At 36.8% G+C, this 23,152-nt stretch overlaps 1 protein-coding gene across 30 annotated transcripts in view; it reads left to right on the top strand.

Moving 5' to 3' along the window:
• PPFIA2 (PTPRF interacting protein alpha 2) overlaps positions 1-23,152 on the top strand; it is a 515,275-nt gene that overhangs the window by 277,967 nt on the left and 214,156 nt on the right. The gene's annotated exons all lie outside the window — the stretch shown is intronic.

The raw sequence follows: 23,152 nt of genomic DNA, 5'->3' as shown, positions 1-23,152 counted from the left end.
GGGGGGAGAAAGGTGATTCTACAAAGTACTTTGAAATGATTACATTTATAATGTTATAAGTTCCCAAGTGTACAGCAGAAATTTCATTAAAATTGAAATATGTCTTATAGAATTGAAAATATTAAACTTCAGAAATAGAACCTTCTATGAAAGTTCTTTTCCATTTTGATATTTAAATACCTTATATAGTTTTTTCTTAAAATTTATCATACTAACTGTATTAAGAAAAAAATATATAGCGCCGGGCGCGGTGGCTCAAGCCTGTAATCCCAGCACTTTGGGAGGCCGAGACGGGCGGATCACGAGGTCAGGAGATCGAGACCATCCTGGCTAACATGATGAAACCCCGTCTCTACTAAAAATACAAAAAACTAGCCGGGCGAGGTGGCGGGCGCCTGTAGTCCCAGCTACTCGGGAGGCTGAGGCAGGAGAATGGCGTGAACCCGGGAGGCAGAGCTTGCAGTGAGCTGAGATCCGGCCACTGCACTCCAGCCTGGGCGACAGAGCAAGACTCCGTCTCAAAAAAAAAAAAAAAAAAAAAAAAGAAAAAATATATAGCATAAAATTCACCTTTAAAGTGTATCCTTCAGTGTTTTTAGCTTATTCACAGAGTTGAGCAAACTTCACTACTATCTAATTTTAGATCATGTGCATCACCCTATTCCCTGTATCTTTTAGCAATTAATCCCCATTTTCCCCATTTCCAAGGCCCTGGCAACCACCAAGCTACTTTCTTCCTCTATGGATTTGTTGTTCTGGATATTTCATATACTATAACTGAAATTTTACAATATGGGGTCTTTTGCTTTCAAGATTAATCTTCATTATAGCTTATACTTTATTTCTTCATCTTGCCAATTAATATTCCATTATATGGCTGTACTAATTTTATTTATCCATTCATTGGTTAATAGATATTTGGGTTGTTTTCATTTATTGGCTATTATTAACAATACTACTATGAATATGCATATAAAAGCTTTTTTATATACATGTGTTTTCATTTCTCTTGTGTATATAACTAGAAGTGGAAGTGCTAGGTTATATGGTAACTCTAACATTTCAAATAAATGCTACACTGTCTTTCAAAGTGACTGTGCTATTTTGCAATTCTGCCAGCAATGATGAATTGCTTAATGTAGGGTTCTACATAACTTTTTAATATGCACCGTTGTCGTGGCAGAATTATTCTATCTCACATTTGTAAAACACAATTCAATTTTTATCACAAATAATATGTATCATAGCATATCCTGAAAATGTATCTTCTTAAACTGTAAGCAGAATTTTAGCACTGCAACCCAATTTATTCTTTGTGATCCCAGCACGGTTTATATATATACTTTAAGTTCTGGGATACATGTGCAGAACCTGCAGGTTTGTTACATAGGTACACACGTGCCATTGTGGTTTGCTATACCCATCAACCCGTCAGCTACATTAGGTATTTCTCCTAATGCTATCCCCCCACCAACCTCCGACCTGCTGACAGGCTCTGGTGTGTGATGTTCCCCTCCCTGTGTCCATGTGTTCTCATTGTTCAGCTCCCCCTTATGAGTGAGAACATGCAGTGTTTGGTTTTATGTTCCTGTGTTAGTTTGCTGAGAATAATGGTTTCCAGCTTCATCCATGTACCTGCAAAGGACATGAACTCATCCGTTTTTATGGCTGTATAGTATTCCATGGGGTATATATGCCAAATTTTCTTTATCCAGTCTATCATTGATGGGCATATGAGTGGGTTCCAAGTCTTTGCTATTGTGAACAGTGCTGCCATAAACATACATGTACATGTGTCTTTATAGTAGAATGACTTATAATCCTTTGGGTGTATACCCAGTAATGGGATTGCTGGATCAAATGGTATTTCTGGTTCTAGATCCTTGAGGAATTGCCACACTGTCTTCCACAATGGTTGAACTAATTTACAATCCCACCAACAGTGTAAAAGTGTTCCTATTTCTCCACATCCTCTCCAGCATCTGTTGTTTCCTGACTTTTTAATGATTGCCATTCTAACTGGCATGAAATGGTATCTCATTGTGGTTTTGATGTGCATTTCTCTAATGAACAGTGATGATGAGTTTTTTTTCATATGTTTGTTGACCACGTAAATGTCTTCTTTTGAGAAATGTCTGTTCATATCATTTGCCCACTTTTTGATGGGGTTGTTTTTTTCTTGTAAATTTGTTTAAGTTCTTTGTAGATTCTGGATATTAGACCTTTGTCAGATGGATAGATTACAAAAATTTTCTCCCATTCTGTAGGTTTCCTTTTCACTCTGATGATAGTTTCTTTTCCTGTGCAGAAGCTCTTTAGTTTAATTAGATCCCATTTGTCAATTTTGGTTTTTGTTGCCGTTGCTTTTGGTGTTTTAGTCATGAAGTCTTTGCCCATGCCTATGTCCTGAATGGTATTGCCTAGGTTTTCTTCTAGGGTTTTTATGGTTTTAGGTATTACATTCAAGTTTTTAATCCACCTTGAGTTAATTTTTGTATAAGTTGTAAGGAAGGGATCCGATTTCAGTTTTCTGCATAGGGCCATCCAGTTTTCCCAGCACCATTGATTAAATATGGATTTCCTTTCCCCATTTCTTGTTTTTGTTAGGTTTGTCAAAGATCAGATGGTTGTAGATGTGTGGTGTTATTTCTGAGGTCTCTGTTCTGTTCCATTGGTCTATGTATTTGTTTTGGTACCAGTAGCATGCTGTTTTGGTTACTATAGCCTTGTAGCATCATTTGATGTCAGGTAGCATGATGCCTCCAGCTTTGTTCTTTTTGTTTAGGATTGTCTTGGCTATGCAGGCTCTTTTTTGGTTCCGTATGAAATTTAAAGTAGTTTTCTTTTTTTTTTTTTTCCTAATTCTGTGAAGAAAATCAATGGTAGTTTGATGGGAATAGCATTGAATCTATAAATTACTTTGGGCAGTATAGCCATTTTCATGATATTCATTCTTCCTATCCATGAGCATGGAATATTTCTCCATTTGTTTGTGTCCTCTCTTATTTCCTTGAGCAGGGGTTTATAGGTCTACCTGAAGAGGGCTTTCACATCCCTTGTAAGTTCACATGTATTTTATTTACTTTGTAGCAATTGTGAATGGAAATTCACTCATGATGTTGCTCTCTCTTTGTCTGTTAGTGGTGTATATGAATGCTTGTGATTTTTGCACATTGATTGTGTATCCTGAGACTTTGTTGAAGTTGCTTATCAGCTTAGGGAGATTTTGGACTGAGACAATGGGGTTTTCTAAATATACAATCATGTCATCTGCAAACAGAGACAATTTGACTTCCTCTCTTCCTATTTGAATACCCTTTATTTCTTTCTCTTGCCTGATTGCTGTGGCCAGAACTTCCAATCCTATGTTAAATAGGAGTGATAAGAGAGGGCCCACCTCATACAGCTGAGCTCTGGCTGGCATCCGGTGGGTGCCCCTCTGGGAGAAAGCTTCCAGAGGAAGGAACAGGCAGCAATCTTTGCTGTTCTGCAGCCTGCTCTGATGATACCCAGGCAAACAGGGTCGAGAGTGGATTTTCAGCAAACGCAAGCAGACCTGCAGCAGAGGAATCTATTAAAAGGAAAACTAACAAATAGGAAGAGCATCAACATCAACAAAAAGGACATCTGCAAAGAAACCCCATCTGAAGGTCACCAACATCAAACACCTAAGGTAGATAAATCCATGAAGATGAGGAAAAACCAGTGCAAAAAGACAGAATATTCCAAAAACCAGAACACCTCTTCTCATCTAAAGGATCACAACTCCTTGCCAGCAAGGGAACAAAACTGGACAGAGAATGAGTTTGATGAATCAACAGAAGTAGGCTTCAGAGGGTGGGTAATAACACACTCCTCTTAGCTAAAGGAGCGTGTTCTAACCCAATGCAAGGAAGCTAAGGACCCTGAAAAAAGGGTAGAGGAATTGCTAACTAGAATAATCAGTTTAGAGAAGAACATAAGTGGCCTGATGGAGCTGAAAAACACAACACAGAGTACTTTGTGAAGCATACACAAGTATCAATAGCGAAATTGACCCAGCGGAAGAAAGGATATCAGAGAGAGAAGATTAACTTAATGAAATAAAGCATGAAGACAAGATTAGAGAAAAAAGAATGAGAAGGAACAAACAAAGCCTCCAAGAAATATGGGACTGTCTGAAAAGACCAAACCTATGTTTGATTGGTATACCTGAAAGTGACAGGGAGAATGGAACCCAGTTGGAAAACAGTCGTCAGGATACTATCCAGGAGAACTTCCCCAACCTAGCAAGACAGGTCAAACATTCAAATTCAGGAAATACGGAGAACACCACAAAGATGCTCCTCGAGAAGAGCAACCCCAAGATGCATAATCATCAGATTCACCAAGGTTGAAATGAAAGAAAAAATGTTAAGGGCAGCCAGAGAAAAAAGTCAAGTTACCCACAAAGGGAAGCCCATCAGACTAACTGAGGATCTCTCTGCAGAAATCCAAAAGCCAGAAGAGAGTGGAAGCCAATATTCAACATTCTTAAAGAAGACAATTTTCAACCCAGATTTCATATTCAGCCAAACTAAGCTTCATAAGTGAAGGAAAAATAAAATCCTTTACAGGCAAGCAAATGCTGAGAGATTTTTGTCACCACTAGTCCTGCCTTAGAAGCGCTCCTGAAGAAAGCACTAAATATGGAAAGGAAAAACCAGTATCAGCCACTGCAAAAACATATCAAATTGTACAGACCGTCAACTCTATGAAGAAACTGCATCAACTAACTGGCAAAAAAACCCAGCTAGCATCATAATGACAGGATCAAATTCATACATAACAATATTAACCTTAAATGTAAATGAGCTAAATGCCCCAATTAAAAGACACAGACTGGCAAATTGGATAAAGAGTCAAAACTCATCGGTGTGCTCTATTCAGGAGAACCATCTCACATGCAAAGACACACATAGGCTCAAAATAAAGGGATGGAGGAATATTTACCAAGCAACTGGAAACAAACAAACAAACAAAAAAGCAGGGGTTGAAATCCTAGTCTCTGATAAAACAGACTTTAAACCAACAAAGATCAAAAAAGACAAAAAAGGGCATTACATACTGGTAAAGGGATCAATGCAACAAGAAGAGCTAACTATCCTAAGTATGTATGCACCCAATACAGGAGCACCCAGATTTATACAGTAAGTTCTTAGAGACCTAGAAAGAGACTTAGACTCCCACACAGTAACAGTGGGAGACTTTAACACCCCGCTGTCAATATTAAATAGCTCAATGAGACAGAAAATTAACAAGGATATTCAGGACTTGAATTCAGCTCTGGACCAAGTGGATCCAATAGACATCCACAGAACTCTCCACTCCGAATCAACAGAATGTACATTCTTCTCAGCACCACATCGCACTTATTCTAAAATTGACCACATAATTGGAAGTAAAACACTCCTCAGATAATGAAAAAGAAAGGAAATCATAACAAGCAGTCTCTCAGACCACAGTGCAATTAAATTAGAACTCAGGATTAAGAAACTGACTTAAAACCACACAACTACATGGAAACTGGACAACCTGCTCCTGAATGACTACTGGGAAATAACAAAATTGAGGCAGAAATAAATAAGTTCTTTGAAACCAATAAGAAAAAAGACAATGTAGCAGAATATCTGGGACACAGCTAAAGCAGTGTTTAGAGGGAAATTTAGAGCACTAAATATCCACAGGAGAGAGCAGGAAAGATCTAAAATCAACAACCTAAAATTACAATTAAAAGAACTAGAGAAACAAGATCAAACAAATTCAAAAGCTAGCAGAAGACAAGAAATAACTAAGATCAGAGCAGAACTGAAGGAGATAGAGACATGTAAAACCCTTCAAAAAATCAACGAATCTAGGACATGGGTTTTTGAAAAGAACAAAATAGATAGACTGCTAGCCAGACTAATAAAGAAGAAAAGAGAGAAGAATCAAATAGACACAATAAAAAATTATAAAGGAGATATCAGCACTGATCCCACAGAAATACAAACTACCATCAGAGAATACTATACACCTCTACGCAAAAAAACTAGAAAATCTAGAGGAAATGGATAAATTCCTGGACATGTACACCCTCCCAAGACTCACCTATGAAGAAGTCGAATCCCTGAATAGACAAATAACAAGATCTGAAATTGAGGCAGTAATTAATAGCCTACCAACCAAAAAAAATCCCAGGACCAGATGGATTCACAGCCGAATTCTACCAAAGGTACAAAGAGGAGCTGGTACCATTTCTTCTGAAACTATTCCAAGCAATAGGAAAAGAGGGACTCCTCCCTAACTCATTTTATGAGGCCAGCATCATCCTGATGCCAAAACCTGGCAGAGATACAACAACAAAAAAAGAAAATTCCAGGCCAATATTCCTGATGAACATCAATGTGAAAATCCTCGATAAAATACTGGCAAACCGAATCCAGCAGCACATCAAAAAGCTTATCCACCACGATCAAGTTGGCTTCATCCCTAGGATGCAAGGCTGGTTCAACATACCAAATCAATAAATGTAATTCATCACATAAACAGAACCAGTGACAAAAAGCACATGATTATCTCAATAGAAGCAGAAAAGGCCTTCGATAAAATTCAATATTCCTTCATGCTAAAAACTCTGAATAAACTAGGTATTGATGTAATGTATCTCAAAATAACACAAGCGATTTATGACAAACCCACAGCCAATATCATACAGAATGGACAAAAGCTGGAAGCATTCCCTTTGAAGACCGGCACAAGACCACCACAGGTTTTCACACATGGCCATCACTTTCAAAATGTTCAATGAATAAATGGTGGAATTTATCATTTAGTAAAAATATGTGTTCCTGACCTCCTCATAATCATTCTCTGTCAAAGGAACTTTGTCCAAGGCTTTCCAGGTGAAAGCCTTTCAAATAAAATTGAAGGTAGCTGTCTCTCCTCCTTTCCTCTCAATCCTGAGGTTTTGTCTTTCTTCTTCAGACCAAATTCCCTTTTATTTTTCTTTTTTTAAATTTTATTTTAAGTTCCAGGGTACATGTACAGGATGCGCATATTTGTTACATAGGTAAATGTATGCTGTGGTGGTTAGCTTCCCGCATCAAGCCATCACCTAAGTATTAAGCACATCTTACATTAGCTATCTTTCCTGATGCTGTCCCTTCCTCCGCTACCACCCAGACAGGCCCCAATGTGTGTTGTTCCCCTCCCTGTGTCCATGTGTTCTCATTGTTCAGCTCCCACATATCAGTGAGAACATGCGGTGTTTGGTTTTCTGTTCCTGGGCTAGTCTGCTGTGGATAATGGCTTCCAGCTTCATCCACGTCCCTGCAAAGGACATGATCTCATTCCTTTTTATGGATGCAGACTATTCCATGGTGTATATGCACCACATTTTCTTTATCCAGTCTATTATTGAGCTGGTTCCATGTCTTTGCTATTGTGAGTACTGATGCAATGAACACTCATGTGCATGTATCTTTAAAATAGAATGGTTTATATTCCTTTGGGTGTATACCCAGTAATTGGATTGCTGGGTCAAATGGTATTTGTAGTTCTAGGTTTTTGAGGAATCGCCACACTGTCTTCCACAATGCAGACCAAACTTCTTAACAGAGAGCACTTTCACAATTGAAATGTTAATTTGTTTTAGTTGACTGAATTATTTTAAATACAGTTCATATTTATGTGATATAAATCTAGATTTATTGTATTTTTCTTTATGAACTTAATTTTTATGTCACATTTAATCATGTGTCTCAAAAACTAGGTGATTGGCAGAGAGAAAATAAATACAAATTTTCAGGGATGATTCTCCAATGGCTTGAATTGCTTTTAATATCAATTCAATATTGAAACTTAACATCTATAAATAGTTCATCATGTTCAACTTCTGCTTTTGACTGTGTGGCAAATAGGAAAGTCTGAAAGACTTCTCACTACAAAAACCTAGACTAAATGCAACACAGATACTTTTAAATTCTCAAAATCACTTTCATGAAAAACCAAATCATTAAAAACCAGCATAGTGTATTCTGAAAGCTGGAGCACCCTGTAGATAATTGCTGATTCCAGGAACTAGAAACTTGAGGTTTGATGGCCATCGAGTACACTGAAAGCAGAACCTAGGAATGAAAGGAGGTCATACTAAAACTTCGGCATAAATCCGGAGCCTCTGAGGAGCTTCACTCTGACAGAGATAGACGAGCCTAGAAAAAACTTATCTAGAAAAAACTTATCATCAACAAAAAGACATCAGGGTGACCATTAATATAAGCCTGAGTTAAGGTGGTGGGAAAATAAAAAGTTACCACAATGCTGTCCTTAAAAATGATGGTCACAAGGTCATGAGATCGAGACCATCCTGGCTAATACGGTAAAACCCTGTCTGTACTAAAAATACAAAAAATCAGCCTGGCGTGGTGGCGGGAGCCTGTAGCCGCAGCTACTCGGGAGGTTGAGGCAGGAGAATGACGTGAACCCGGGAGGCAGAGCTTGCAGTGAGTCGAGATCACGCCCCTGCACTCCAGCCTGGGCGACAGAGCAAGACTCCATCTCAAAAAAAAATAAAAATAAAAAATAAAATAAAAAATTTAAAAAAAGATCGGAGTTCACATTTTTAACACTTTCAACTTAAAGTAGTCCTTGAGTCATAATGCCTAGCAGAAGGAAAATATATATTCTCTCTGAAGTGTCTTCAGGTGGACCTTACAGAATTCTCAACAGATTAAGATAACCAAATACGAGCTTGCAAGCCAATATTTAAAATCACAGGAAAAACTACGTTGTCTTGTGCTGGAATCAGAAGAAATAATAGCAAACTATATTCTCGAATTTTAAAATTATAAAACACATTATATAAAATAAGTTTAAAATGTTTACAGAATAACACTTTGAAAATAATGAAATATATATGCCATGTTTTAAGATTCATTCACCAATAGCTTTATCAGGAACAAGGTTTTTGTTCTTATTTTTACTTAAATAAAAATGCTTACTAATCTGCATCAAACTTTAATTACTAAATGTGAGCATTTTACCGTGATCCTTTAACAAATACAGAGTCTCTATGTCAGGCCCCATATAAGGAGCTGGCAAAATAACAGAGGCCAGAACGTTTTAGTTCTGGTTCTCACAGAGTTTACCATCTAGATACAGAGGTTTGTATGACAGAATAGAATTAAAGCTTCTAGTATTCTGTCTTAGTGGGATCTGAAGATTGACTGTCCAAGATTATTAACAAAAATCAAAGAAAGAGTAGTATGAATAATTAAAATTAGAAATAATTCAGCTAGAAATCTCATTAATCCTAAAAGACCATTTTATTTTTGTTTTGTGTATCATTCTATTCTAGATAATTCACATTTCAACATCTATCTAGATTTTTCAATCAGTCAGGGTCCCCCTTTTGTATCTGCTAGTGATTTTATCACCTAAATGATTCTAAGAGTGATCTATGCAAAATTAGCAAACTTGTAGTTCATTGGAAGAAGGCTAAACCTTCTTTAATTCATGGAAAACAGATTTAGAAATAATAATTTTGCTTATGAAGTATAATACAGGATTTTTAAAGAATACAATCCAAAAGCAATAATTATATTTCACAGCAATTAAGTTATAATAAAATGATATTGGTGCTAGTATTCATTTACAAATTTGGAATTGTTTAAAAGAAAAATTTTAAACTCCACAAGAGGGCCAGGTGCAATAGCCCATGCCTGTAATCTCAGAACTTTGGGAGGCCGACACAGGCGGATCACTTGAGGTCAGGGGTTCAAGACCAGTGGGACCAACATGGTGAAACCTCATCTCTACTAAAAATACAAAAATTAGCTGGGTGTGGTAGTGCATGCCTGTAATCTCAGCACTTTGGGAGGCTGAGGCCGGTAGGTCACTTGAGGCCAGAAGTTCGAGACCAGCCCAACCAACATGGCAAAACCCCATCTGTACCAAAAATACAAAAATCAGTTGGGCTTGGTGGTGGATGCCTGTAATTCCAGCTACTCGGGAGGCTGAGGCACAAGAATTGCTTGAATCCGGGAGGTGAAGGTTGCAGTGAGATGAGATCGCACCACTGCTCTTCAGCCTGGTTGACAGAGTAGTGAGACTCTATCTCAAAACAAATTAGTTAATTAAAATTTAAAAATAAAGAATAAAATTCTACATGAAGGAAATGTTGAAAATGTTTTCTTACTTTGGTGTTAAACATTTTTTTCCTATTTAAAATAAAGGATCAAATTTCTTACTTGAAATATAGTCTTTCTCTTGAAACACATTGTTAAAGAAAAATGTGAGAAGAAAGAACATCTGAATACACACTTTGACTCATAGCCATTTTTCCATTTTCCCGGGTAACATTAGCTTACACAAATAAAAATGAGTAAGGAATGCTATGGACCTGAGGTCAAATATGGTGATTATCTTGTGTTGATTTCTGTGCATAACATGGAAAATAGTCAATCATTCTAATGTAATTTATCAATATAAGTAAATAATAAACTAAGTCATGGTTCTGCAGTTGGACAATTTTTGGTAGGAGATCTTTCTAACTTGGACTATCAGCTATGCTTTATATTTTGAAGAAGATGTAAAAAATTTACAATTCCAGAACAGGATGACCAATAAAATTCATCTTGGGTGCCAGTTTGGGTTATTAAATAGTTGCTGCCTAAAGTTCAGCATCAAGGAATATTATGGAGCTGCTTCAAGAAAAATGTCATGATAATTTCACATCTCAGGCGAAGCAGTAGCCAGTGTCATCACACGTGTGGTTTATCTGATGAAGCTGCAGGAAGATGGTATAAAATACCAAAAAAAAAATCAATTTGTTATATATGCAGTTATATATTTTGCTACCAAGATGGAAATGTTTGTTTGTTTGTTTGAGATGGAGTCTCGCTCTCTCACCCAGACCGGAGTGCAATGTCTTGATCTCGGCTCACTGCAACCTCCGCCTCCCGGGGTTCAAGCCATTCTTGTGCCTCAGCCTCCCTAGTGGCTGAGATTACAGGTGCCCGCCATCATGCCCAGCTAATTTTTGTATTTTTAGTAGAGACGGGGTTTCACCATGTTGGCCAGGCTGGTCTGGAACTCCTGACAGCAGGTGATCCACCCGCCTCAGCCCCCCAAAGTGCTAGAATTACAGTCGTGAGTCACCGCGCCCAGCCCTACATGCAATTTTATGTACATGTATGTTTCTGTAGCAATTCAACATTTACAAGGCTTGTTTCATAAATGAGAAAATAGCTGTAGGATAGAGAGAATTCAAGAGTTATTCATACTTTGAGCCTTTGTAAACTACTAATGAACGGTTGAAAAGATTAAGATAATATGTGAGTAATTTTATATACTTTTTCTTTTTGAAAATTGTATTTTACAAAGCGCTTCTCAAAAATTTCTCTGAAATTCTTTCTGCTTCTACTTACTAGCAAGATACTCATAGCAAGGGAAGTCCCCTAGGAGCAGGAGGGAAGCTGGCATATTTTTAATGTGAAGTATTATTTGTTTTTAGTATATTTTTGTTTCTGCTGGGGGAGGGGATGTTAAGATGGTCATAAGGATGGGGATGGAAAAATTTCCAATGGCAATAATCAATAAATGCTATTGGCATAAAAGAATTAAGTATCCACAAGCATACTGGTTTCTAAAAAGTATATTTCAGGGTTACATTACCTTGATGAATTTGGTAAGGTCCAGAGTCTGGCCGTTAGCCTGGCAAGTCCAGGAATTTAGTGTTTTTAATTTCTTTGAGGGGTTGCTAAACTAATAAGAAGGAGGATAAAATTAATAATGTCATTCACCTGCCTAAATTCCATCCATGGTGCCCATTATTACCTTTTACCAAAGACCAAAATAACTAGCATAGCTTACCCTCCATCCAAACTGAACTACTGTTGTTTAAACAGCTTTATTGCAGCAGCACTTACCATTTTATTCAGCCATTAAAAATACAATTCATTGGCATTTAGTGTATTTGCAAAGTTGTGCATCCTCATCACAATTAATTTTGGAATATTTTTGTTACCCCAGAAGGAAATCCAGAGCTCCTTAGTTCTCACCTCCTCCAATCTCTCCAACTTCCCTAGCCCTAGGTAACCACTAATTCATTTTCTGTTTCTATATATTTGCCTGTTCTGGACGTTTTACATTAAGAGGAACATATATAAACATGGTCCTTTGTGACTGGCTTCTTTAACTTAGCATAATATTTTCAAGGATCATCCATATTATAGCATGTATACTTCATTTCTTTTTCTTGTTGAATAATATTTCCTTGTGTGTATTTGTTTAAAAAACTCTTCATGTAATTAATGTACACAATTTCGTGAGTTTTGGCATATATATACACTGATGTTACAATCACCACAATGGAATTCAGGTAATAAACATATTCATCACCTCAAAAAGTTTTCTTATGTCACCTAATACCTGTTAGAATGGCTATTTTCAAAAATAAAAATAAAACAAATGCTGGCAAGGTTGTGGAGAAATTGAAACCCTTATTCACTGTTGGTGGAAATGTAATATGGTACAGCCACTGTGGAAAAGAGTATAGAGGTTTCACAAAAAAAATAACAATAAGATGAGCATATGATCCAGCAATCCCACTTCTGGGTATATAACCAAAGATATTAAAATCAGAATCTTGAAGAAACATCTGCACCCCTATGTCCTTTGTATCATTTTTCAAAATAACCAAGAAATTGAAACAACCTAAATGTCCATCAATAGATGAATGGGTAAATAAAATATGATATATACAAACAATAGAAAATTATTCACCCTTAAAAGGAAGGAAATCCAAGTCAGGCATTGTGACTCATGCCTGAAATCTCAGCACTTTGGGAGGCTGAGGCGGCAGGATCCCTTGAGCCCAGGAGTTTGAGACCAGCCTGGGAAATATAGGGAGATCTCTTCCCTACCAAAAATAAATAAATAAATAAATAAATATAAAATTACCTTTGTGTAGTGATGTGTACCTATGGTCCCAGCCACCTTGGAGGCTGAAGTTGGAGGATCCTTTGAACTCAGGAGGTAGAGAATGCAGTGAGTTGTGATCATACCACTGAATTCCAGCCTGGATGACAGAGCATGACTCTGTCTCCAAAAAAAAAAAAAAAAAAGAAGAAGAAAAGAAGAAGAAAATCCTACCATTTGTGACAACATGAAAGGACATGGAAGACATTGTGCTGAGGGAAATTAGTCAGTCACAGGAGGACAACTCTTGCATGATTCCTCATATATGTGACAATGTGGCATCTAAAATAGTTACAGGAATAGAAGTAGACCACAGAACAGTGGTTACCAGAAGATGGGGGAAGGGGTATGCGGGTAGTTGTTCAATGGATATAAAATTACAGTTATACAAGATTAGTTTTTCCAGACGTCAACTGATCAACATAGTGCCTTTACTTTACAGTTTAGATATTGTGTACTTAGAAATCTGTTAAAAGGTCAGATATCATGTTAAATGTTCTTATCACAGGAAATAAAACAATATGAAATGAAACAAAAAAAAGTATTTGCATTTTAAAAATTCGTTCTTCCACTGTTGGACATTTGGATTGTTGCCACCTTTTAAATATAATGAATAATGCTACTATGAACATTCATGTACAAGTTTCTGTGTGGACATATGTTTTCAATTTTCTTGGGTATATACCTAGTAGTGAAATTGCTGGACCATATGATAATTCTGTTTTACCACTTGAGAAACTGACAAACTGTTTTGCAAAGTGACTGTACCATATTACACTCCCACCAGCAGTATATGAGGCTTCTCTGCATCTTTTCCAATGCTTGTTATTATTTATGATTTTGATTATAGCCATTCTAGGTGATATGAAATCGTATTTCACTGTGCTTTTGACTTGCATTTCTCTGATGATTAATGATGTGGAACAGCTTTCCATGTGCTTTTTGGCTATTTGTGTATCTTTAGAGAGCTGTGTATTCAGATTATCTGTTCATGTATAAATTTGGTTATTTGTCTTTTTATTATAGAGTTGTAATAGTTATTTATCTATTTTGACAACCAGTCCTTTATCAGATATATAATTTGCTCATATTTTGTCTCATTCTGTGGATTGTCTTTTACTTTATTAATGATTCTACTCGAAGTGTAAACGTTTTTAACTTTATTGTATATTAATTAGCTCCGGCTCCCATAACAAAATACCATCCACTGGATGGCTTAATCAACAAGGATATATTTCCTCACAGTTCTGGAGGTTGGAAACCTGAGACCAGGGTTTCAGCATGCACGGGTTCTGCTGATACCTCATTCTGGCTTGCAGATGGCTGCCTTCTCACTGTGCCCTCACATAGCAGAGAGAGAGCTCTGGTGTCCCTTCCTCTTCTAAAAAGGGAAGTAATCCCAGCTGGAGAGCCCTATAGTCCTAACCTCATCTAAACAAAATGATTTCCCAAAGTTCCCGTCTCCACATACCACCATGTTGGGGATTAGGGCTTCAACATATGAATTTGGGGACACAATTCAGTCATAGCAGATGGAGTCTGGTCTATTTTAACTTGTGTTGTATGAGCTTTTGGTGTCACATTTAAGAAACCATTGCCTAATCCAGGATTGCAAAGATTTACCTCTATGTTTTTCTCTAAGAATTTTATAGGTTTAGTATGCTTAGGCTCTTTTGGATATTAGAAAGTTGCTCATGATGTTCCCTAATCTGGACTAATTTTCATTCAACATACATTTTGCCTGGCTCTTACTCATTTTTCACTTTTCGTCTTAGATGCCCCCTTCACACACATACCCTCCTACAGGAGTGCATGCTGGACACCCTGGATATAACCCGATCACGGCGTTTATCACATTTCGTTGTAATTATCGTTCAATTACTTCTATTTACTATGTCTTTTTCACCATTGTACACATTATAGTGTCTGAAAAATTTCACAGGATCTCCTACATATTAGGCATCCAATAATATATTGTGGAGTAAATAGAAGAATAATAAAAGTGTCAGTTTTTAAAATTTGCAGAGAGAAATGCATTGTCAAGCGAGCCAGTATCCAAACTAGGCTGACAAGGGCAAGCTCCTTCTCTACAGTAAATGACACAGAAAATTTGAGTAATTTAAAAATATCCCTCAGTATCTATGGAATTAGAACATGTTATATTATTTGAACATTTGATGACACCATGTCATGTTAGTGTGTCCTAAGAATTCCAGAACTCGCCTACACCCCTATTGCCAGACAACTACAATCCTTAGGCTGGGATGGACCTTCACAGAGAGAGTGGTTAGAAGAATCTTTCCAGCTTTCTCTTTCATGGTTTGCTTCTTTTTCTTTGTTATTTAATGCTTTCACCCCCAGCCCCCCACTGATAAACTGCTTTAGTTGTATATTGATATATTATAACACAAAGTGATTTTTTCTGAGCTACGGTGTGCAATTTTAAATGTTGTACACAGTAAAATTCTCCAAGGCAGGAAAATATGTTTCAATAGATTTTACAACTTTTATAGCACCCACTACAGCATTTCAGCACAGTGAACAGCAAACAATGTTGTAGCCCAAATATTTTTGGTTATATAATTATAACTGATTGCTAGAGATGTGATTTTGTTTTGTTTTGTTTTGTTTAGAGTTAGAGCTTTGTTGATCTATGTTGGGAGATTTAAATATTCAGCTCGAATGCTATTTTGTGTGTCTCTGAGTGTTTGCCACAGCAGGTGTTACCTAACCAGATGCTAAAGCCTTTTAAATTAATACGCAGCATCTTGTCAAACATGCCTCCTGCTTTACACTGTCAGAGCTGTTGGAAATTGGCTTTTCCTGCCAAAAGAGTTTTTGACTGGCAATGACTCAGCCCTGAAATGCTTTAACTACAATGCTTACTGGGCCAGGTGATTGTACTAACGTACTTAGAATGTTGAGTTTTAATAAATGTACAAATGCATGAAGCATCAAATACGCAAAAATATCTTTTGGACGTTTATAGAGGTTGAAGATTCTTTCCCTCTCCTCCATAAAGAGAAGTCGAAATTAAGGACAAGAGCATGAATTGGCTGAAGAAGGAAAAGAATTGCTTCCTGATGACCTCCCTTTCTGTTCGTTCATCTACTTGATACAATAAGACCAGAACAAGGTTTTGTTTTATTTTTTTCTATTCGGAGAAAAATGAAGGGGAGATGGAGCAAGTCAAAGGGAAAGGAAACTTGGAGTGAGTAACTTCAGTCTTGATTCTAAGCCATTCTGTTTGTCTCTTTCTCATTCTAGTGATATTATGCAGAGGGATAGGATTTGTTAGCGAGGCAGTTACTCAAACTTAGAGCAAGAGCTCAAGGGGTGAGGTGGGAGCTTCATTCAATAGGGAGCATCCTTCTCACCTGGGTCAGGGAATCTGTGAAAGACTTCAGGCTCTAACTCTGGATTCTGGTCAGACGTGTAGGCAGCTGGACTCCTCTCAAACAGCATCTCAGAGCAAGCAATGCAAGGGTTCATTAAAAACTTCTCAAATATGTTTTATACTATCATTGCATTTCAGACACCAGAAAACATCTTGAGAGGTGTGTGAGCCCTGGGTTAGTGATAATAGATGCAATCAGAGGAGGAGGAGAGGATAATAGAAGATAAAGTCAGAGACTTTTTTTTTTTTTTTTAAATAGAGACGGGGTTTCACCATCTTGGCCAGGCTGATCTTGAACTCCTGACCTCACGATCCACCAGCCTCGGCCTCCCAAAGTGCTGGGATTATAGGTGTGAGCCACCACGCCCAGCCAATTTTTTTGTATTTTATTGGAGATGGGGTTTCACCATGTTGCCCAGGCTGTTCTCAAACTCCTGAGCTCAGGTAATCCGCTCTCCTCAGCTTCCCAAAGTACTAGGATTACAAGCGTGAACCACCGCGCCCGGTCAGAGATATGTTTAAGGAAGCTTTGAAGAACTGTTTTATGATATCTAGATAATTTCCTCATAGGCTCTACCCTTATATACATTAACATTATAGAATGTCACTTGATGTGTCTTAGGTAGTAGTAATGTAAATTTCTGATCAGCAAGAATTACTGCAGGAACACAGGAACAAAGGACATATTTTCTCTCCAAAAATGTGCTGAGTATTTTTACTGTATCACACTAATGTCAATCACTTCTGCCATGCTAGCTTGCTAATGATATAGTAGAACTCTCTCTTTTTTTATTATCATGCTTGAGGAGAATCCTCTTGTCCCTGATACATAATTAGTTTCATTATCAGTGCCTTCCAAAGATAAAGGACAATGAGTAACAATGAGCCTTGGGTAGGTGACTCTAGAGGTACATTTTAGTTATCATTAAAGAAAAAAACTGCATGTTTTTATAAAATTTATATATATAATATGAATATATGCCTTCATGAGCCCATTCATCTATTAAAAAATATTATTTTATATATATTATATATAATATTTAATATATAATATAATATATATATATATTTTAATAGATGAATGGGCCTGTGAAGGCAAATGTGCCTAGGGCCCACAGAAGCAATGCAGTGCCAGCAGAACAGCCAATGTGGGGATACTGAAAAACTCTACCTTGCCTCCAAATATGTTCCCAACCAATCTGAGGTGACCTCTCCAGGATTTAAAAACAATATGTAGTGCCGGCTCTCCAGGATTTAAAAACAAGCGGAATCATCTCTAGCAAGCCATTGTCAAAGAAAGCCTAATACCTGGGATAGCTCTATACATATATTGAGAAATTGGTGTCCACAAAGCAGAGTGGGAATAAGACATAAGATAGGCACATTTCAGTAGGAGCATAGTGAATGATTCATGGCTTGATGGACAGACAGCCTGAGACTGATTGACAATTTTGATTTCCACAAACATCCACTTTTTGAAAGATTCTAAGTACCTTGATTAGAAGAATTTGAAAACAAAAGTTACCAAGTACCCAAGTACACATCTACCAAGGGAATGACTTCTGTAGCATGCTGGATTTTAAATAGGCTTGCATCCCCCAAGTCACCATGATACATTAACATAGTCTTCTGTTATGCAGTTTTAGGAAAAAGACCAAAAAGCTCTCTAATTAGAATATAGATACATAAAAATTCAAGGGGGCACGAAATATAATGTACATGGAATTTAAACCTCGTTTTGCTTTTAACTTGAGCCATCTTACCCAATGATTTTTGTGAAAATTCTGAGTCCAGTTGTGCCTGTCACATTGCATTAGTTATGCAGGCAATTCTACCTTCAAGCTGTCTAGCCCAGGGCTGACCATGAGACATGGGCTGTTTTGCACAGTAATTTTGGATGACAGCATTCCCTGGGCTCATGTGAGACCAGAAGGCAATTATAAAAACAGAGGTCATTAACACTGCATTTGATTACATAATCAAATAAAAATATTGCATATACATAGTGATATAATGATGAAGTATTAATTTCTGTATGCCTTGCTTCGCAAATTAAATGATTTCCAAACTGAATTTCTGAAGACTCTTCTGAATTTTTACCAGCTAATATACTAAGTGTAAATATAAAAGTTGAGAAATACATTGTCTTTTCATTGCTTTGTTTATCTCTCAAATGTAATACTTCTGTTATTAATCTGTTCTAGAAAGTATGTCCTGTGGTTTGGGGAAAAAATACATATCTTTTTACATGTAAATTTATGTGAAATTATATGCAAATAAAAATAGATTTCAAATCCAAAGCTTTCCACTGAGTATTACAGATAGAATTGCTAGAAGAATTATTAAAGTTCAAAGGAGGAAACACCAAAATACAGTAAATGAGGGGCATAGCCTAAGGAAGTCATTATAAAAAAAAAAAGCATTTTGAAGCAGTTAATTTTGTCTAATTGAAATGCTAGATGGTCAAATCAGCATGCTTCCATGCCATATGCTTTCCTGAGAGCTATTTTTGATTTGCACAAATGGTTGAAGAATAAACTTAAAAGATGCTTTTTTGTGGTTGGTGAGGGTGTTGGCAGTGTTTAGTGAAGCTGAATTCCAGCTCACCATTTATTTTTCCTCTTCTCTCTCAAACTGGTTTGCACTCACGATTCTTCAAGGCAGGACTTACTCAGATAGATGGCTGCAGAAATAAAGCCATTGTCCGTTCATTAATTAAGTGGCCCACAAGATTAGAAAATGCAGGTTTAATTGAAAGGTAAAGAGTATTAAAATTGTAATCAAGATGAATGCATTGTCACAGATTTCTCTGGAGACTGTCTGGTGTCATTGACTTGAAATTGAAAGGCTGAATTTTCCTCTTATCATGCAGCTTCTCCTAACCCGCTTTCCTGAGATGAGGCCTTACCTATTAAATCAAAGCCTTTCAAGCATTTAGTAAATGAGAAAATATGTCATTTTTTTTCTCAATTAAACCTCCTCAAGTAAGCATACCATCTGAAATGAGTCAGGGAAGTTTTTTTTTTTTTTTTTTTCAAGCCCTATTATGTTTATTATTAAATGTCAGAAAATGAATTTAAAGAAGAACCTGTATAAAAATAGAATGCTCTGTGTCTGTCTGAGAATGGGTAGCCCGATAGGGTCTGGTGATATACCAGGTGGAAAAGGCATAAGTTGAAGAAGAGGAAGGTTGACCAGAAGAAGTTATACACTCTTTAATTTCCTGTCTAGGTTACTCATAGAATGTAAATAGGCACAAGAACTGAGTGAATCTATGCTTTGCCCCTGTATTTTTCACTTTGGAAATAACATATGCAGAGATCAAAACAAGAGAAGCTTCTTTTCATTAAACTTACTAAGAACAACATATTGACCTAAGGCCTATCATTTGAAATATTTGCAGCACAGACACTTGAATTACTCAAGCTCATCCTTAGCTTAGAAGTCAGCACAAAAGAATGAAACCACTGATAAGATACAAGACAGCTTATCTTTGTTCTGGGATATGACAGGTTTCAGGGATGTTGGCACTAGCATCGCCATATAATGGAATGGGTCTCGATGGAAATACTTAATCTCTTCTACTTTTCTCATCTGTGTTCTGGGAATAATAGCACTGCTATAATGATTAAATGACATAACAGATGTAAAGTTCCTAACAAGGTACCTAGCATATAATTAGTACTTAAGAAACGATAGTTAAGTAAAGAGCCAGGCTCAGTGGCTTACACCTGTAATCCCAGTGTTTTGGAAAGTCGACTTGGAGGTGGGAGAATTGCTTGAGGCCAGGAGTTTGAGATAAGCTGGGCAACATAGCAACACCCTTGTCTTTTTTTTTAAAGGCAGGTGAGACCCTGTTTTTAAAAGAAAAAACGATGAGAGAGGGGAAGAAAATAAGTAAAAAGGTAACAACTGGGAATATTAGCTGAAATAGAAGAGCTTTAGATTTTATGTAGTTTAAGAGACTTGTAACAAATTTAGGAGTGCACAGAAGTTAGATGACCTGTGTTGGTGTATAAGAAATGATACTTTCAAAATTTTAAGATACTAACAGAAAAAAAGTCATTTTATTTTCCTCTTTTTTTTAAATAAAGAAACTATTGCTTTATACCATGAGCTGAATTAGTATTGAGAGGGATAGAAATGGCTAGAAAAGATTAATTTCAGAGAAAAAGTAGTTTGAATGATTAATCCCCTGAATACATATAAACATATCGAGAGCAAGGACTTTAACTTGCTTCTTTGCTTGTCTTCTTCCCAGCACTAAAAACAGGGTCCACTACATAGTGATATATATATATATATATCATATAAATGTGTTTGTGATGTGCCTGAGGACACACTAAGAAAGAGAAGGGCACCCATCCCTTTGCGCTGAGCGTACTGTTACGGCACTGTGTTTGAGACAGAGTCTAGCTCTGTCACCCAGGCTGGAGTGCAGTGGCCGGATCTCAGCTCACTGCAAGCTCCGCCTCCCGAGTTCACGCCATTCTCCTGCCTCAGCCTCCGAGTAGCTGGGACTACAGGCGCCCGCCACATGGCCCCGCTAGTTTTTTTTTTGTTTTGTTTTGTTTTTTTTTTTAGTAGAGACGGGGTTTCACCGTGTTAGCCAGGATGGTCTCGACCTGCTGACCTCGTGGTCCACCCATCTCGGCCTCCCAAAGTGCTGGGATTACAGGCTCGAGCCACCGCGCCCGGCCTGTGTGGTCTAGATCTTGACTGTTCTTTAAAATTCCAAGGGACAAAACATAGAGTAGGGAAAGTCATTTTGCTCTTTGGAAAAAGAAAGTATTTGGCACGCATGGGTTGGAGAACAAAATAGTCTCAAAAGTTGTTGAGTATGCTTAGTAGTTGGTGACTGATCTAATTCTCTTATCTCACTGATTCAAATACACTTAGGTCTTTCTACAGATTCTTTTTAATTCAGATGAAGTATGAATAAAGTTTCCTTCTAACATTTATTTCTCACTACTTTAAGCTTCTGATAATACTCTGTGTTATACATTGTATTCTGTTTCTTACCTTTTTCGCTCAAAATTATATTTTTGAAATCTTTCCATGTTGTTATACAAAGATCTAACCTATTTGTTCTTCCCTTTGCATAATATTCCATCATGTGCATTTACTATATTTAATTCATACATTTTTCTATATATGGAACTCTAGGTTGTTCTCCCATGAATTCTTTTCTGGGAATCTTGTGGAAATACTGTTCTAAAAACATAATTTGAGAAATGCTAGACTAGAGAAATACCATATTGGTTAAATACACACTTTCACTTTAAGAATGAATAAGACCAATGTGATAGATCCAGTGAACAAATGATAAATTTAAATGCATGAATTATTCAGAGCAATAGGCCCAAAGCACTAAGGAATAGAAAATATTTTCATGATTTCTCCTGCCACATTCATTTTCTCTCAGGTGCACATGCCCTCATTCATTCTACCATCTTTACATTCAACACAAATATTTATATCACAAAATTATGCTTTCATGATAATGAGCTTCAGCACTACAGCTAGCCTGTTCCTAGGTGGGAGGTATACTGCAGATCTCCTTGTGGAAACTACCAGGATCAGAAAAGATTTTCTGAATAATTTGTTGAATTTGGCAAATGTCCTGGTAATCACTATATCACTATATATATATATTTACACACACACACACCCATATATATGTGTGAAAAAGGTAAGAAACGGAATGCAATGTATAACACAGAGTATTATCAGAAGCTTAAAGCAGTGAGACATATATGTTAGAAGGAAACTATTCATACTTCATTATGTCTGAATTAAAAGGAATCTGTAGAAAGAACTAAGCATGTTTGAATCAGTGAGATAAGAGAATCAGATCAGCCATCAACCCCAAAGAGCAAAATGACATATATATGTATGTATATATACATATTAGAAAGCATGACAGACAATAATGTCATTGCTAGGCAGAATATAGTATATTTCAATACAGACAAAACAACAGCTATAAAGTAAAAAAAGAATATTATATCTGTTATATGTTAAGCAAATTATAGTGCTCTCACTTAGAAAAATTTTTAAAAACCTCCGATAATATCTTTTAAATTTATTTTGGTATCAAAGTCCAAAGTTTGAGGAAAGTAAACCATTTATTTATTATCACAACAAGGATTTATTGTTTACTCAATTTTCCGGGAACTATGCTAAGGCCTAAGGATATAAAAATACACTAACAACCTTGCCTTAAAGGATTGTACTGTTTAGGTGGAGGAGACTAACACATAATTCAGTTATTATAAAAACAATACAATTAGGTATTTTAAAGCATTAAGAAGGCTAACTAGTGCTTTAAAAGTGAATTAGTTAGGCAGAGGGATGATGAAGAGTATTTGAAGCACAGTAGATAGTATGTAAAAGAAACAAGAAAAAAAGTTGAAAAAAATGAAAAGGTAGAAATGGAAACAGGAAAGATAAATTTTTGACAGTAGATAGACTGTCTAGGAAGGAGGCTTTTGAGGGATGCATGACTTATAAAAGGCATACACTAGTATTACTCTGTGTGTGGCACTTGGTGATGGGTTTTGAGTGCTTGTTAATGATGGAGATCCCTGATGGCCCTCAAATGTGAATTCTGAAAGTTCTGTGAGGTCAACTGCAACAACTGTTCTATGTTATCTTCATATCTTTAGCATCTAGCACAGGGTCTGATATGTGGTAGGAGTTCAATAACTGTTGTATGAGTGGCTGGATAGTTAGATGATAATCTCATAATGCTTGAGACATTTGTTGAGACTCCTT

The sequence above is a fragment of the Macaca fascicularis genome, chromosome 11 (genome assembly GCF_037993035.2).
Source record: "Macaca fascicularis isolate 582-1 chromosome 11, T2T-MFA8v1.1".
In the NCBI taxonomy this organism is placed as follows: domain Eukaryota; kingdom Metazoa; phylum Chordata; class Mammalia; order Primates; family Cercopithecidae; genus Macaca; species Macaca fascicularis.
This window is presented reverse-complemented; position numbering and strand designations above follow the sequence as displayed.